General features: G+C 43.7%; 1 protein-coding gene across 2 annotated transcripts in view; it reads left to right on the top strand.

Moving 5' to 3' along the window:
• Positions 1-17,301, top strand: part of LOC100750204 (LIM/homeobox protein Lhx3) — a 62,468-nt gene that overhangs the window by 31,246 nt on the left and 13,921 nt on the right. The gene's annotated exons all lie outside the window — the stretch shown is intronic.

Here is a 17,301-nt window from a genome sequence, read left to right as displayed (position 1 = left end):
TGTATTTAAAATATAAGCGAGCGATATGGTATAATTAAGAAAGCGTGCGGATAAAAAATTTATGGATTGTTGACAGTTGGACAGTTAGTCTCAGACTGACTGTACTCAGTGACCCATGGTCCCTTAAAAGATTTTCAACTCCACACTCTATACAGTAGCGAGTATGACCTGTGTAAGTGTCCTGTCCAAATGCCTGTGTAGGTGTCTGTATAAGACTATTCGTGTTTATGCGTGTAATATCGTTGTATTTCAACAGAAACACGTGGCTATGAAATGATTTTTAGTAAATAATTTAGGAATCGATCAAATTTGAAGCGACGACAATTTTTGCGAATCGTCGATTCAAAATTTAGTTGGAAGTAGCTTGTGGAATTTTCTTTCTACGATTATTTTGAGAAAATATATTGCATATATGTAGATGTACAAATCATCCGCAAAGCGATGCAAGTAATTTAAAAATATCTTAATTGTACGATATTTGCAGTTTACAAATATGGTTGAGGATTAAATATTACGAACAACTCTTTTCATTGGGCCAAAATTTACGTGCCAATAAAAGAAGATTTTATCAAGTTGTGTGTAACTTCACGCGTGTCGCATACGTGACTTCGATTCGAATCAGTGGATAATGACGCAAACAAATCGAACGAATTGCTTCTATCCAATCATCGTGAAATATATACGTGTATACACTGGTTAAATAAAATTTGCAACGGTAATCTTCATTTCGACGCATGGCTTTAAATAAAAATAACGCAAAAGTCGATCGTATTTCAGATTTTAAAATGAAATTATACACTTAATTAGCTAATTTGTATAATACTCTCGCGGCGAATAATAGCCAGTATCGTATCATTTCGATCGTAACGCGATATTGAAGATAAATACGCTCGCAAGAAGCATCGGGTATGCGTGTATATCGAATTGCAAATAAGTTTCATTAAACTTATCGACGACGATATAACACGCCGTCTTATTTTTAGTTTACGCGTTTTAAACAACTGAAATTACTTTCAGACAATTACGTATGTACGTATGTACGACGAAAGTGTGAATAAAAGTGAAATTATAAAATAAACGCCACAGATAGCTATAGATCAACGCCGCTTTTTCTCTCGTTTCACGCGCGTTTCGTTCGGCTTAAGATTCGATCGCCAATCGACGCTCATCGATGCCTCGATGATCTTAAATATAAACAACTGCTCGTTGCTTTGCGACAAATAACGAAAACGCAGCTAATGTCAACGCTCGTAAACCGAGAACGTATCCTCGGAATGCACAGCCAAGGCGATCCATCCGGTAGTACGTAGATGGGCCAAGTCCCGTGCCTCTCTGATTTCCCGGGGGATTTGCCGCCGTTTCGTTTCCAGAGTTCTACACCCTCGAACGGAGCGGAGCCTCTTCCCATACGTACTCTCTCTCCCATGGAAACCGTGAAACTCGCTGTTGCACAACCCTGATGATTACCGTGGCATGCGATTGCGCTACGCCGCGTAACTTTGTCGTAGAAAAATCTCGTTCCTGCTATTCCGTGCACTAACCTTGTGGAAAACTGGAAATCTTCTGGAAAATTACGATCCCAACTTGTAGGATTGCTTATCGTTCTGCGTACTGATCAACGTCTGCTAAATTTTAGTTGTTAATTATCGATTAAATACAAGTATTATATCGTTTATCTTTTTAGCAATAATAATATTTATCGTAATTCCAGCGCCCAGTGGGACATAGAATGGGTTTGGTTTGCAAACATCACTCTGTAAAGTTTTTTAATATCGTCGCGATAATAAATTCTTTATGGGGGAATTATTTCCTCATCGATCGGTTATTTTAAATTATCGACGAACCTCTCTCTGTTGAGTTGCAGCCTTTCCAAACTTCCGTACAATTCCTCGATACGTTCTATCCACGATGTCTTGCCAAGCACTCTGTCTTTACCATAGAATCCTTCAACGTTGGTTTACTTGCCCGATCTTCGAACGCGCCGTAGTTCCTGCTGCTTAAAGCTAAACGAAAATCCAGGTCGAGCGTAGCTTAGCGTATCGATCTTCGATAATTCGCACAGTTCGCACGGGCGGTGTTTAATCCATTTACAAGAGTTGTTATCCTTCTGTCATCCGATAATCCACGTTCGATGGATTGACACACGTTCGGCCAGCGAACTCGAGACTGCCTAACTTTTTCTCACAGAGGGACCGGAATCCTGGAATCTTCTTTGGAAATTTTTCATCGACGTGGCCGCGCGATTTTCGAACCTCGGAACGCAATTTTATCGAACATCCATCGTCGCTGCAGTTTTTCTATCCCCGCTGGAAATTGTCAGAACAGTCGTCGCGTTAGCTGGAAATTCCGACACAATTAAGTACGCGATACGCGTACGATACAAGTACATGGAATGGAAAGTATGTGGGTGTATGAGAACGACTCTTAAGGGTCAAACGCGTCAATCTGGACGCTGAAACCGTCCTTGTCTAAACCTATAAATCGTACAAAGTATACCATCAGAGTGATTTTCGCAGCGCGGAGCTGCATCGTGTCCACGATCGATGGAATTAAAAATTCTCATGGTATCCCGCTACGGAGCATCGATATTTTTTTCGATCTTCACCGTGAGAAGCCAAATCGCCAAAACTCCCTACGGTGCCCATGGGTGCCATCGTATAACGTGTCAAGTGTGCAATAAGAACAGCCATGAACAACGACCGTGAACACAATAGCAGGTCGTAACACTTGCACGCTGCCCCATAAGTGGATCCACGTATTCTCTCCGTCTCTTTCTCTCGTCTTCTATTCCCAAGCTAGTATATCTCCCTCTCTCCAACGATATTTCTCTGTGAGACTGTCGTTCGTTGTCGACTTCTAGCACGGTAAGCCCTACGGGCGCCTCCTGCAATATGCTAGCGAGTACATCGGATACTCTTGGGTTTGGTGTTTGCAGTGCCGTTCCCATAACTCCCCCGTGAATTCGCTCGGCTTGTTACATCTCCAGGGACACCCTGGTGATATAATGTGAGAATCGAGGACGGAGGCTTGGTCGAAACCAACGGAAACCGGCTCCGGTGAAGATTAGTCTTCGAAAGGACGCTTTAGAGATGGTCTGATAAAAGGAAGCCAGGATATTGGAAAACGGCCAACGTTGGAAATTTCTATTTACGATTAAACAGTGTACTCGATAACGAAGGCAACGAAGAGGTAGAAATTGTTACGTAGATCGTTCGCTTAGACAGCAGAGACGTAACTTTCTGTTAATCTTTTCCGATCTCTCGTAAGTTACGACTGCAGGAAGAATAGATGCGCATACATATTCGTATGTTCGTCTATTTTAAATTGCGCGTTACTTAATTATCGTTGTGTTATTAAAGCTATAAAAGCTGTATTAACATCGAGCTGTACATTTCAGGAGATAACAAAACTTTGATATCGGAAAGTGAATTGTTAATTACGCGATTATCTATGGAAATATAATAGTATGCAAGCATCTCTTGAATCTGATATAGTTAGTACAACGAATGCAGTTGATCGGTGATTGTACGGTGGTGCAAATTAAAAATTGGAGTGTTTATATACCCTTTCTGAATGAACAGTACGAGCAGCTGAAACTTCAACTACTTTGATAGTTGTTTCCAAGCAGCTGCTTTCTAGCTAGTCATTGATGTTTCATCGGTTCCGAACAAATTACAACTTCCGTACAAGATCACCAATTTAAATAAACGTCAATGTACCTTCTATCGGTTTGGAAAACCGTCAAAGGAAACGTCTAGAAACATTTCGAAAGAAATATTCCGAACGTTATGTATTACTGTATAACGCGATAAGCAACGATTATGGTATCGTTCCAATGATCTTCTTGCGGTCGGCGGTACTTTTAAAAACAATACCAAACTAACACGATTCGAATCAACGATTGATCGACGACTAACCTTCTTATGGAATAGTCAAACTGAAATTACCAAGAAAAGAAACACAGCAATGGCATATTTTACCATTTTACTATTACTAAATACATTTATCATTTATATAAGCAGCGCTGTTCGCATTAACGCCGCGAGTCTTTCTATCCATCGAATTGGGAGTTAAGAAATCCAAAAACAAGCGATTTGTCAAACAACGCGATAATTGCGCGAGCCGAGTCAATCGCAAATGTCAGTTTTATCGTTAAATATTGGCGTTTGAAAGTGAATTTGTGTTACAAGCTGAATTTTTATTACGTAGCTAAACAAACGTCCGGATATTATTGAGCGATAGTATGACTATTTCGTTTCTAACGCGAATTTAAGCAATCGTGAATTGGCTGTATTTAATGAAACTTGGCACGTGTCGATAGACAGATGGTGAAGCCTTTCGCTGTTCTCCCTTTCCTTACAATTAGTATCCTTCGTGCTTCCCGTCAGAAGTATTATAGTTGAACGACGCGACGCCACGCAACGTTCCGAATGATTCCACGAGTCAATGAATTGCGCAAGTATCTTGTTACTTCGACACCGTTGGCTTCCAGGATCTCGTACTACTGTACATAGCGTATCGGTTACACTTCCCTTAACCCTTTCACCGCGAAAAGTCAATGGTTCGTTATCGAGTTCTAACGTGTTTAAGGGAGAAGACGCGTTAAAGAGTGGAAATATTATACGAAAGTCGTATAACGATCGAATACCGATACTTTTTGGATAAGAAGATATTTCTCTATTTTTATATAACCCGATAAATATTTCCTCGTTATGGATATACCAAATAACAGGAACGATGAGAATAATAGGAACGATATTAATTATACGACACCGCTTATCGGCAACTATCGATCTTGATAATTGATATAATAATAACTACAATATACAAACAACTAAGCAATCGTTTTAATGGAAAATGATGAATGGCAATTTCGTTGATTGATACCTGTGTGTCAATAGCAAGGAGCAAAATGATTATACAGTCGTAAAAATGGTTGAAATTTCCGCGAATAATTCGGAATATCGAAATAAAAACTACTTGCGACGATGTAAACAGTACGTTCGCGTTATTAGATTCAAAGGTGCGATCTTTCGAAAAGTAATAAAGTTAGAAAATTTTGTAACTACGTATATAATTATATATATACACATATTGGATCGAACGAAACAATTTAACACGCGTCGAAGAATTTAAAGATAGCTATTTAAAGATAGCATTTAATACCGACGACCATGAAGTCTCTTAAAAAAAAAAAAAATCTGAGAAAAAGTCCAACTCTTACACGTGATACCTGAAGTAGCGTAACTTTGTACTGAGAAGTTCTTCCTACAACAATAAATAAAGCAAACATTTAGGTGATCCCATTCAGCTAAGCCACCCTGTACGTATATTGTTATATAGTAAGTAAACAAAATAAAAATCTAAAGAACAAAGATGTAATATTTTTCTTTGTCCAACGAATCACGTACCTGAAAAACGTATCACGAGTCTATAAATTTACATATAAATTCTTACGATTAAGGTGTCAATTACAAATAAGCTGACAATATATAAATCAATGTTTAAGTAAGATTATTTCTGAAAAGAGATTCCGCTACTAAAAATGGTTTTAATGCTAAACTTACTTATAAAAGGCCGAAAACGCGACCTATCGTATTTCCCGCGAATGATTTTTAAATACAAAAACGGTCAAGAACTCGAATTACCGGTTTGTTGTTCTTTCGACGATCGCGTCAGCGTGGCGAAAGAATTTGATCGAAAACGTGTTCCACAGGGGTGCTTTCGACGCAACCACCCCCCTAATACGCGACGTCAAAGGAACAGCCCAGAATAGATTTTCATTAGAAGCCCTCCTATTAAAAATCGTAACGCGAGCGAGTAAAAGAAAATATAGAGCAACGGCAGCTGTGCTCGCTGAAGCAAACGAAAAAAATATTAATAACGTGGTCTCTGCGTCGTCCACCTAGCGGCCCTTTGATTTCCGGCGATTCGACCTTTCCCGGAAATAATATCTGTGTTTAAAAACCCGTAACGTTGCGCTTTGTATGAAAATCACGGTACCGGATTGTTCGTCGATCTCGGGAAGAAAAATGGAAGCAGCCTGACGTCAAAGACATCTGTATTTCCTTTCCGGTTCCGTTATTGCGTGACTATATTTAATTACAAAACTGTTGACGATGTAACAAAAATTCTACTTCAAATTGCAAATTGATATTTTCTTACTAACGTTAGACGTTACGAATTGCCTAACGAGGCGGGATACCCAGTGAGAAATTATTTATTTATTAATTGTTTCTCCAAGCAATAAAACCGTTTACCGCGTTTATTACAATATCTCGATCAGCGCGGTTTATCGGTATCGCAAAAGTGGAAACAATCGTGGAGAATCAATTTAGAGCTCGTCTCTTCTAAACAAGCGTGTAACGAGAAGCCAGTTTTACCCAGTCGACCGATAGTAGATTAAAATCGTCTTCCCTCCTCGACCAGAGACGTATATAGTCCCCTTAACACCCCTATCCCGGTAGTTTTGCTTTAGTTCGCTTGACCCTACTTGTCCCATCAAGGTCTGCCGCCACACGTCCCTCCCTACGAGACACTTCTGTGTCTCTCTTCTATTTCTCGTCGAATTTTTATTCCCCGTCCCTGTTTATCGTCTTTTGTTCCTTTGTTCCGCATTCCCGTTTGCTTTCGCGGCTGTAAACTTTCTCGCGTTTAGCTTCGTCGTTGCTCGTCGCTGCGTACCTTTTGCGTTATCCGTTTTGTCTCTGAATTTCTTCCAGTATCCACACCATCCTCCGCGCGTTCGTCCTTTCTCCTTTAGACTCGTCTTCTGCTCGTTAAAAACACATCGATTTCGCATCGTCGTACGTAAATCGCGAAATTACGTTGCGTTGTATTTTCCACAATTTTTCCTATACGAGTATACGCTACGTTTTGCGTCATTTTTAATCGAATTTGCTTTTTCTAAGGAAACTGTTCCAAGACCTTTTACGTTAATTGTTTGCGCACTGCATAAAGCGAGATATGGCAACTGGCAAAGTACCTGCGACGATAGGTACACGTGACCGCGCATCTTTCTCGGTTCTGCGGATCACAGGGAGTGGACAGAGATCCAGTCGTCCATCTAGAAACGAGGTGGCGCGTATGCACGAGAGCTTTTCGTGTCGGTTGGAAAGAGGCAACCCTTATTCGGTCCCCTCGCGCGTGCGGTTAATACGGAAGAATGCGAAAGCGACCCGACTGTGACAGGGAGCGGTGCGAAGAGTCCACGCAATTTCCTTAATGTACTCGCTAAATGTTCTAACCCCCCTGATACATGTACCAGCCGGCGCGGAGCGGCGTTACGTGGCTACATACTGTATCCTATATGACGTGTGTGCGTGTAACGCGAACACCCTTCGAGACAAGGGTGTGCGGTCACACGTGGAACGCTCGAAGCAAGTAGGCTAAGAGGGCACGAGTGGGTGACGTGATAGAAACGATTATCGATTACGGAGAATACGCGACAGCTATCGCGAGGATTACGACCTTGGTCATCCGTTTCCAATACGTTTCCAGCGAAGATATCCTGCTTTGGCGAGAAATTTTAACGCGAATGTCGCGTTGATGCGCGAGTGTAGCAGGTACGACAGAGGAAATACAGCGAACTGTAGATGATATTAAGGTATGGCATTGGACTGCGTAAATGGAAGAGCGAGGAAAAGCGACGGTACAAGCGTTATTAAAAAAACCTTAGCGTCAAGTTTAAGTTTGCCACGTGTGTAAATATGAAAATGGATCGTTGATGCATCGATCTGGTGTATCTTGTACGTGTCTAGATAGTTGATATAATTGCTTCGACGTTATTGAAAATACAAAACGTATGTACTCGAAAGATTCCTTTGTAATTCTGCTTATTTCCTCAAAACTGTAAGTATATTTTTAGAAACAAATATAACAAACGCATATATTATTATTTGGTAAGCAACGACAAACAACAAAATATAAATATCATAAACTGTAAAGTAACGAGTAACAGCGAAATGAATTAACTTGATCGAATACACATATGAGAAAACATTTACGAATTTGCTACATTTTCTTCGCACATTTATTTATACGCGTAAATAATTTTTACGCGTTCACCTCGATATTCCTTTACGTTTATCGTCAAAGCAACGAACATTAATCACGTGCAGTTACATTTTGATCGGTGACTGTTCCGTCATGGGTCATTCTCGACCGAGGCAGATTCTAGGATAGAAAGAATACTCGGATAAAATGGTTAATGGGGTAGCTAATGTCCCCATATGCCTAAGCCAACGCGTAGATATGCAGGACACGCAATGGGCGGTGCGCATAAATAATTTAAGCATAGGACCATCATCCATCCTCGTGGAGAAGCCCATTTGGCACACTTACTTGCGTGGCGCCTGTTTCACCCATGCGTAGCTATCTACATTCTGCGTTCGTGCGATAATTTAACGAACGATCTTCTTTGATCGCTGTGTAATCCGTCGTTTCTAACGATAAGCCACGTTCGCCGAAATTGGAAGATCGTCAACCTCGTTTACGCGAGACTTTACGCGTATATCGGATTATAATTCAAATATGGATAAACGGAATTAAATATTAAAGAAACAAATACATCGTAGGTTCAAAATCGAACCTGTATCGTATGGAAAATTTATAACTTTACGCTGCAGAATAAATTTTATAACGTAATTTGCAACTTAATCCCTTGACCTACGATTACGGGCATAGCCCGTGGTAGATGATCGGACCAAACGTAAATATTACGGGCACAGCCCGTAGTACGATGATCGGGCCAAATATAATATACAGGGTGGTTGGTAACTGGTGGCACAAGCGAAAAAAGAAGTCGAAAATATAGAATAAAAATTTCTTTTTATTTTTTTTTTTTAATTTTTCCATCGAGACAACGATCTACAGTGAGATCCGTTATAACGTACCGCACGCGTACCGAGCGGAAATTCAAAGTCGATTTTCTCGAAAACAAAGCCCCAAACGAAAAATTTTTATTCTATATTTTCGACTTCCTTTTTCGCGTAGAATCACCCCCTTTCCGCTTGTACCACCAGTTACCAATTACTCTGTATAATATAATACATAATAGTTTACGTTTTCGGCCCAAAATTCTTAGACGTAAATCGTTAATAAGTTAAGGGGTTAACTTTAAGCGAGTGCGCCGATACGATTTTATTACCAACGAACGACAGACTGGATGTTTGTTCGCTATTGAAGTTCACGCATGCTTTTTAATTACATCGATTTTGTATCATTTCTTTCCAATAATTCGTCAAAGTCTAACAACGAGATCGTTCGTACGAAAAATCGCCATATACGTAATACTTGCGTGGAGACCGAATCAATATCATTTGTCAATCTCGTAATCACCGATAAAGCCTGTTAAAGTGACTCGCGTTTTTCTCCAGAGGTTCACCCCACGTAAAGAAGGGAAGAAGAGGACCGTGGGCTTTTTATCGAGGGTTCTCCGAGGCACGATGAACCATTCGCATATTAGCCGGCCCCGCGGACACATTGTGCACATTTTATACGTGTTTGCACAATTCCCGATGATTTTTCGTCATGCGGACCAACTGTTTGCCAGGCCAGCATCGGCCAGAAGGGTAGGAAACGAATTCGACGGCTCGGTTGCCGTTTTATCGGTCGGAAGATATTGGATTTATTAATGTCGTTGGTTAGGCACGTTGGATTTATTTTATTGCCAGCCACGATCGCTCCCTCTCTCTGTCGATACTTATCTCAACGATGCTTTATCTGTGCCACGATTTTTCCCTATTCTCCTTTTCTATCCTGTACGAACATACGAGTGTATAGGTATGTTTGTTTACAAATTGCATGGCACGACACGTGGAATGGAAATTCGTAGAACATCTCCCGTAAGAGTTAGTTTCGACCGATTCTCGCCACTTTGCTTAATCGCGTTCTCCTCCTTGAAACAGTAAATTATCGCTTTCGCGTACGTATATCGGTTTCGTCCAAAAAAGAACTTACAACGAAGGGAAATAGAATTAAGAAATCCTGAACTTGCTTAGTTAAATTACGCGCGTACATGCAACGAACAAACATCCAGATAATTCAGATTATTTACAGAAAATTATAATTGTTAATTGAAAGCAATATTTCATCTAATAAGCGTCGCTAAAGCTGTAAAATCATGCTGGAGAAATATAGCAACGGGAACAATTACGGTAATTACACAGCTTAATTACGAAATTAACCGAGTAGGGTGGGGTTGAAACGAGCCGCGTCATTCCCTCAAAGTATAGCACACGATTGTTTATACCAACTGCATTTATCGTTGGTTATTAAATAACACCTTGAGAAATAATCAAATAATAAATCAAATAATATAGGCCATTCAGCCAGTGAACTCTACCCGATAACACAGAAAACGTCGCTTCTTTTATTCAGACGTTCCATCTGACGTCCACTCGGCATCTTGGCACGGTCCGTGCAAATCGTAATAAATATAAATAAATTGTCGGATTAACGTTTGAAAAAGTAGCGAAAAATCAGGTTCGCGTTTAAGAGGCTAAAGCTGCAAATAATCCAACAATCGGAACGAATAAAACAAAGCAATCCTTTTGCACGCGAATTTTCCACCGTGCTCTCTGCACACGCTGTATTACCCCTGCGATTACTAGGCACTAAGCACCCTGTGTCCCGGTTCGATCCGCGGCAAAGTCATAAGTCCGTGGTGCACGCGGTATGGTCGTCGATCTCCGGGGATCGCGTTACTTTTGATTATCCCTCTGGCTGGGAGAAAGGGAAAACGGACTTGAAAGGTTCAGAGAGAACGAGCACGGACCGGTGCACGCAAATGCGCGGGCGTATGTCGTTTAAGCCCATTTAACCGTACAAACGTTTGAGAGATCTCGGCCGGTGCCGAGGAGACAATGAGAGGGAGCTGTCGTCGGCCTTTGTGAGCGGCTTTTCATAGGAGGGGCAGGGTTGTGCACGAGGATTGCACGGAGCCGAATTCGAAATGACGAGGTAGCTGGAGGGGTTGGTCGGTGAGTCGAGGTCGCGGGTAGAAGCGACGAAGAAGGGGTTGTGTCGGCGAAACGGTGGTTACACCACCGCGACGGCACACCCACGCAGGCGCCCCTTCACCCAACCTTCTCTTTCTCTCCCCCTTTCGCTTCCCTCGCGTTCTCTTCGTCCTTCCTTTTCCATCTCTTTCATCCTCGTCTCGTCCCTCCGCTTGTTTACCGCCGCGTCGACACGGTACCGATAACTACGCGCTACATCCTTGCTCTTCTCTCTCCGTTTCCGCATAAGCCTTTTCCATCCTCTTTCGACCGGCTGATTCTCTTTTGTCCCCGCTTTTTCCAGTCGTCTGCTACTCCGGTATACTCGTATTCTCTTTTCGTATCCGCGCTCTCTCGTCTCAGCCCGATTTTTCCCGTTCTTCTCTGTCCCAGCCGACGCTTCTGCACGTCCGTGACACAATGGCACATCTGGTGTTAACTTCTGCTTTTTGGTCGCGGCGCTTGTCGAGAGAAATCGTCTCGCTTGTCCTCGTCCCGCCCGGATCGCGAACATCTCCGCCGATCCTACGCTCGGTTTTTTCCTTTCCAAACGAAACTCTTCCTCCTCTTTCCTTCTTGCAGTCGCGTGCAATCGCGACCACCGTTTGTTTCGTTCGTTCTGCTCGCTGTAGTTGCGTGAATACGACGGCCAATTTTTCCGCCACACCACGCCAAACTGGTTCAACCAAGAACCACACGGTTTGTCATTATCTTTTCTCGGTGTTTGCGATTTAACCCGTTCCCGAACCAGGCTTTCAGCCTTTCTCGGCTGCCGAGATGAATAGCGCGACTTCGAAATGGCTGGATTTCGAAATAGAGTCTGTCAGCTTTTATTTAATCGTTCCTTTTCCACGGCGATAGCGGCCAACGATACCAGTCTTTCGGCGACTTTTCGCTACGCGCAAACCTCTATGGGAGATCTAACGTCTGTACGTATCAAAGCTAATACGCGATAACGAAACTAAGCTCTGTAATTCTCAGATCCTACGGGGCTACTTGTTTTTAGATACTCGGCAAGCTCTTTTTTTTTATTAGGTTGTCCGAAAAGCGTCTTTCTCTTACAAACCCGTCTTTTACGACGACGCGTCTTTGTACAAACACGAAACTTAATTCGTCGAACATCGCGACCTTTATTTTGATAGAACAAAATGGATCATACGTAGTTCGATGAAATAATATAAAACGGAAAACGTGCATCCGTTATTTGCTTATAAAACGAAAGAAACTCCTCGGACGACCCGACAGATCTACCGCTTGATCTCTTAATTAGACGTCGGATTAAGAAGAGCCTCGCAAACTGACGGAAAGGCTCGCGATGTTAATACAAACAGCGATATTTAAACGATAAATACATACCTACACAGTTACAGTATCTACGGTATGCAATTATCGCCACGTTTCTTAATTATTTAGCAGCATTTTTATTCAATTTATCGCGTACATTTGTATGTCGGAGTCAGGTTGGCATTTTGGGGCGTTCGATGAACCTTTACTTACTTTACATCGTCGCGGATGTAGCTAATATTTATCGGTACAAATGGGGCACTACGAGAGGCTACGAGTAATGGCGATAGGATGATCGAGACGATGGTGACAACGAATTCAAGTTCGATGACGAATCCACGGTCCACGGGATGACCGGTGTCAACGTAATACACGATTCGGGTAATTTTCTCGATAACTCAATGAGCAATTCGTCCAACGACTAACTAACAAACTAACTCACTTATATACTCCTGTCCCCGCTTCTCGGGTCAATCTTTGTTTTTAAGGAGAGCCATATAATCATTTCGTACCTCTGTCAGGTACACGTCTCTCCCTTGACCGTGGCTACGTCTATGTCACTTCGAGCCCGAACCCATCGTCATAAAGTCAGATTGAAACATTAAAACTATTTCTTATTTTTATTACTTAAGTGCAGCTATAGTAAAAATCTGGACTAGGGTATTGGGGTTTTTTCCAACATTCCGGACGGGAAATGTTCTTTCATCTCCGACATATAATTATATTCTGACGATTACGTACCAAGCTTTGCTTCTAATTACTAATTCGTTATCGATTTGATACAATTTGGTGAAATTCACGTATCGTTACACCTGCTGCGAGTCGATCGAATCGTCGGAATATTTACGAATGGCAGGGTAAACGCGAATATTCTTTACGCTAATGTTTCGTGTATACGTTTTTAACGCCTAATTGGTATTCATACGCGATTCGGCGAGCGTTAAGGATCAATTGGACGAGGCGCGCGACCTCCGGTGCTATCGTTGAAGCGAGAAGCTCGTCCGCTGAAAAACCATATGCGTAAATGGGGCAAGGGAAGCGAACCGGCCGATATAAATTCAAACGTATTTGCGCGGTAAGGGTGGCGTAATTTATTACCCGTCGATGTAATGGAAACGCCCATAGAGAAGATCTGCTCGGCGCAAATTCGATTATATGCAGTTGTATCTCGCTTGCGATTCCTCTAGCCACGCGGGGAATACAGTTAAATTAAAAAACGCAGGAACCGCGCGAACCTGCATATTTCATCGACGTCGTCTTTTTGCCAGTTGAACCCGCGTCCATGGAATATTCTGTCGGCGGGGTTCCTCCGAAGAAATACGGCACACCATTAAACGTCATCGTTTCTCCTTCTGCTCTAGCTACTAGAGCAGCAGCAGAGCTACTGCCTGCTACGAACGCGATTCACGATTTTTAGATTTTTATCTACCTCGAATAGGTGTCCGAACAGGCGATATTTCTCGTCTCGTTGTTGCATTAAAAACGAAGCGCTCTATAACGAGATGAAATTGCAGGTGGTAGTTAGGTTCAGCTGTTGATTAATATTAGGACACCTGCTCTTAGTTGCATTCGGTCGACCCTAGCAAATTTTTATCTGTTTGGCATTTTACGTTGTTCAATTTGTACTTGATCTAAGAGAACGACAAATCATATGTTTTAAGACGATCTGAAATTCAAGAATGTAAAACCTTCGAGTATGTCGAATACCGTGTCACTTATAAGTAGAACACGATTGAAAATGGAAGAACTCGATACAAACCATGTGAAAATCTTCGGCAACTTTCAATTCCATTTTCCCCGGGAACCAACAAAAAGGTCGTATCTCCGAAACCAATCACAGTGCCCCGGCATCCTCGAAACATCCTATGATATATCTTCGAAATACCCGAATGCACCGGCGTTGGTGCCTCCGTTGGCCCAGAAAAATAAAAATAAAAAAGAAAGAAGGGCAGAGAAAGAGGAAGAAAAGGTAACGCGGCAGCGTGCAGGCCAAAGCGAGAGAAAACAGTCATCGTCCCTTCGGGGGATGGAGATACCGGCAGCGCCGATAATCATTCGAATCCGACCCTCGTCTCCCGACCTTTCGCTAGTTTCTGCCAGCGACTCCGACCGATATTTACGAGATCTCTGCTCGCGAAGTAAGCGAAATGAAAAAGAGGAATATGGTGGTTAGTCGGGTCAAGCGTACACCGCTGCCGCGGGGGTGCGTTCGCAGACTGCTCGCAACCCCCTTTTCTCCCGTCCCACCTCTCGCCGGTCGTTAGTCTTGTCACGAGCCAACACGGGAGAAGACTCGCGGACGAACGAAATCTCTCCACCCTTGGATAGGCCGCGATAAACCCTCGTGTTGATGCTTTTTACGGTGACGGACGACTCCTGGAGGCGTGTCGACATGTGCAACGGTACCGACGAAGGGTGGGTTCGCGTGATCGAAGCCCGAGGAGGACGCCCACGGAAATCACGGGGTCGCGCAATCGCAGAGACACCCCCTTATAGCGGATCTTGGCGATGGAAACGCGCGGCCCGTGTCGGATGTATCGCCGTAGAATCGTATCGCTGTCGCGGTTCGTTCCAAAAGATTCCAAAAGTGACTGAGCTTTCCGACGAATTCGATAGGGGGTCTCGAGAGTTTCGATGATTTCTTGGGAGAGACGATCGAGTTTCGCATCGTTTTAAGGAGAAAAAATTATACGTTGACGGTAGCCCGCGAGCTTGGGATGGCTTCCTACCATCGCTGACTCGAGACAGTTGCAAAAGTGTGCCGTGTAGACTTTGACGAGCTCTTGAAAACAGGATAGTAGGAAAAATCATCGACGCTTTTACGATCGATCGTAATCGGATTCCGCCTATCCGAGCGACCAAAGATGCAAAATTTTCCACCTGACATGGATGGGGCCCGGAGGCAACAGATGGTTCGATACTTTGCATGCACGGCGACCGTCATGCTCGTAAAATCATTTATGCGAACGCGACACCTTCTCTGGTCCAGAAACGAATAAAAATGTTCGATACGCGAACGATTTGCCAACCACATGGTACGGCTCGCCTTTTCAGCGGTAAATAACGCTTGTTAGTTACGCGCCATTGCATTTTCTGGCTGGTTTTCATTACCTATCGCCAAGAGTATCGAGTATTTTATTTTATAACGACGAATGCCTTTTTCGCTCTCTTCCTGCGTGATAATTTTCCTAATAAAATCCTTCCTATTGTTTGGCGGAATAACAATATCCGCACGAGTCGAGCGTCTTTGTCGTTCGAGGGTTAAAAGTAGAGTAAAAAGTGTCGCTACTTCGCTCGCTCGTCAAAAACTTTTATACGCTTGCAAAAACGCATCGATCAATTGCTTTCGACGACAGACTCGCCAGCCAATCCGTAGCCTCGTGCTTTAACCGAAATATTTTACCCCGTTGCCGACTGATTTTGTCGGTTGGCGCCGAGATTTCATGCTAGGTACAATTATCCTGTAAGTATCCGTAACTCTGTTATTATCACGGTGCGAGCGATAAAAGAGCAGGATCTTTATCGCGTTCTAACAACGCTGGCCTTGAAAAACCCTACGAGACGAAAATTCGATATTCTAAGCTTCTTGCGCTGCCGATCGCGACATCGGTAACGTCGTTAACGAGCGCCAAGATGTCACGATAAGATTCGAACGGCACCGGGGAACGTCCTAACGCACGGGGCACAGGAATTTCCATACGAAAAGGCGACGGGAGCCAGTCTAGGTACAAGGGCAAACAGAAAGATATCAGCCATCTGACTCTACCGTGAAAGACAAAGACTCTTATCGAGAGTGTACCGTTTCATGGTGGTAGTCGCGTCTATACGTCTACTTATACACGTTCACGCCAGCCTGTACCCTCGTCGAGTTATTCGTTTCGGTGTAGATAGGCGCGCACGGCCACGAGCCAGCCAGCCAGCCAGCCAGCAACGAGAAAAAGAGTACGTATAGGTACACGACTGATCTCGACTAAGATTATAAAATGGCGACCCTCACCCCCCGGCTCGGCTGTTCTTAATTTCGCTCCAATCCTTTTGTCCCCTCCTACTCAGCCTGCTTTCTCCGCCGTTCCCTTCTCATCTCCTCCGCGCCCGTCTTCTTCTCCTTTTTTTCTCTGCTTCTTTTCGCTCGCTCGCTCGCCTACTCCACCTACTTCCTCCTTCGCCTTTCGCAAACGGCACAACTCCCGAGACGATGCCAAAGGAAGTCGCCGAACAGAGGCCAACGAATTCTTTTACGCGACGATTCCAACGAATAGAAACCGTGGCCATCGTTGCGTTGTAACCGTGGAAATGGATTCGCGGATACGACGCCGGATGATCGTCGCGTATAATGCCACCGCATACTTAAACAGAGGGCTGGCTCTTTGTCGTTGCCTCTGCCGATTCGCTCGTGTCTCGACTGTCTTTGATGAATTTCAGTGTTGCACGTTGGCGAATACCGACTTTCCTCGTGTATTTAACCGCGCGGCATTGGATGATCCGTCTACGAACCAGCTTCAACCAACGAACAAGGAAGAAACCTACTCTTTGTCGTAGTAATCACGCGTCGTTCGACAGTCGCATAAGCTTCTGCCTATTCTCGAGTCCGTATCGCTCCAACGATTCTTACCGATTCGGTGCGTCTTCCTTTCGCGACTAACTCCAAACCATACGCTACGCGTATAATTCGTTGCAGAGCAAATCCTGTCGGTCTGTTCCGCGAGCGTCGTCGCTCGATACGAAGAGACGCGTTCCTCCTCCGTGTTCCTCGCCCGAAGCGATCTTGGAAAAGCGCGAAGTTCACACATGGTCGGGCAAAGATAGATCCCGTGCGGGTTTCTAGAAGCTTCGCTTCTGTCGTCCTGGCAGCGCATCATCGCGGTGTCAACGGCGCATCATCGGCACCCAAGCGAGTAGCAAGAAGTCGGAAGAGCGTCGCGTCGCTCCCTCGGAAGACGTTTCGCGGTACGACGATCGCCATATTGGAGGCGGTCGATCTTCTCGCCAATCGGCGACACAGCTTCAGAAGCGTGGG

This window comes from Bombus impatiens, unplaced genomic scaffold, assembly GCF_000188095.3.
Source record: "Bombus impatiens unplaced genomic scaffold, BIMP_2.2 scf_0640, whole genome shotgun sequence".
Lineage (NCBI taxonomy): Eukaryota > Metazoa > Arthropoda > Insecta > Hymenoptera > Apidae > Bombus > Bombus impatiens.
Note: the sequence above shows the minus strand (reverse complement) of the source record. Positions and strands in the feature narration are given on the sequence as shown.